At 27.5% G+C, this 1,894-nt stretch overlaps 1 pseudogene; it reads right to left on the bottom strand.

The window, feature by feature from the left end:
- Positions 1 to 1,154: 1,154 nt before the first annotated feature.
- On the bottom strand, positions 1,155 to 1,254 carry LOC142530265 (small nucleolar RNA R71; annotated as a pseudogene).
- Between the last annotated feature and the right edge of the window lie 640 nt (positions 1,255 to 1,894).

Genomic DNA, 1,894 nt, shown 5'->3' with positions numbered 1-1,894 from the left:
CATCTAACTTTTACTTTCTCGCAACTAACTTTTACTTTTCCGCAACTAACATTTACTTTATCGCAACTAACTTTTACTTTACCGCAACTAACTTATTAAATCAATATATTTCATTTAGCAATAGCGTGGCTCTGCCGGTTGTTCTAAATGAAATATAATGATTTAATTTAACATTTACTTTATGCAATTATTTATTTATATAGTTATAATTATAATCATAGGTACCATATATAAAATATCGGTTAATTCGGTATTTTCTATAGTGGGAACTATATTATATTATGTGTGTGTTTAATTTTCTTGGAACCATTATTTATGGTGGTTTCTTTTGTTTTACTTTTAGTTAAACAATATTACATAAACCAAGAATAAATTCTCGAGCCTTGACAAAATTTATAATTTGTAAATTTCATTCTTACATTTGGTAATCTATAAATTAATAAATTTAAACTCAAAATAACCTCTCTGAGGATCGATCTCGTACTTACGAAATATATTACTTGCAGACAACCTACACTTGGGTGAATTATTATTTAAGTAGTAGTAAGTTTTTGGCGCCGTTGCCTGGGAGGTATAAATTAAGTTTATATTTGTTAATTATGTTTTATTTATAAGTATTGTGTTGTTGTTTTTTTTGTATGAGTATTTGGAGTCGAAAAAAAAGTGGTAGACTTATTCGAGTATCTGAAAATAATTTAAACATGGATGATAATTCAAATAATCAAGATAATTATGATAATAATAATAATAATAATAATAATAATAATAATAATAATCAAGAACATGATCAATTAAGAACACTTAGGCACCATATGAACCCTATTAGAACTAGTGCCCCATCTTGTTTAGTTTTTCCTCCTGATGCATCTAATTTCAACTTCAAACCTCAAATTATTCAACTTTTACCAAATTTTCATGGCTTAGATTCTGAAAATCCATATTTGCATCTAAGAGAATTTGAGGAAGTTTGTAACACTTATAATGATCAAAATTGTAGCATGGATATAGTTCGATTAAAGCTTTTCCCTTTTTTTTAAAAGATAAAGCTAAAACATGGCTACAAAATTTATGATCAAGTTAAATAATATCATGGGAAGAAACGCAACAACAATTTCTAAAAAAGTTTTTCCCTTACCATAGAACAAACTTTTTTAAAAGACAAATTACAACTTTTTCTCAAAAACAAGGAGAAACGTTTTATCAATGTTGAGATAGATATAAAGAATTACTTAATACATGCCCACATCATGGTTTTGAAACATGGAGAATAGTTTCTCACTTTTATGAAGGTCTAATACCTAAAGATAGGCAAATGATAGAATTCATGTGTAATGGAACTTTTGAAGATAAAAACCCAAATGAAGCTATGGAATATTTGGATTCATTAGCAGAAAATGCTCAAAATTGGGATAATATAGGCACAATAGAACCACCAACAACTAAAAACAATAATTCAACAAATGGGGGTGGTATCTATAATCTTAAAGATGATATAGATATTCAAGCTAAACTTGCATCTTTAGCAAGAAAAATTGAGTCATTAGAAATGAAAAAGAGTGGTCAATTAAAAAGTATTCAAGAAATTGTTTGTCATATATGTGATACACATGATCATGCTACAAAAGATTGTCCAACATTACCTTCATTTAAAGAATGTCTCCATGAACAAGCAAATTATGTTGACAATTATAAAAAAACAATACTAGATCTTTTTTCACCATCATATAATCCTGGATGGAAAAATCATCCTAATTTTAGTTGGAGGAATGATAATAATGCACAACCGTCACAACAATATTTTCAAAATAACCAAAATCATCAAGGTTATATTCCTTATGTTACACCTCCAAGAAAAAATTTTGAAGATGTAATTCATGCATTTATCCAAAAGCAA

Source organism: Primulina tabacum, chromosome 16 (assembly GCF_025594145.1).
Source record: "Primulina tabacum isolate GXHZ01 chromosome 16, ASM2559414v2, whole genome shotgun sequence".
In the NCBI taxonomy this organism is placed as follows: domain Eukaryota; kingdom Viridiplantae; phylum Streptophyta; class Magnoliopsida; order Lamiales; family Gesneriaceae; genus Primulina; species Primulina tabacum.
Note: the sequence above shows the minus strand (reverse complement) of the source record. Positions and strands in the feature narration are given on the sequence as shown.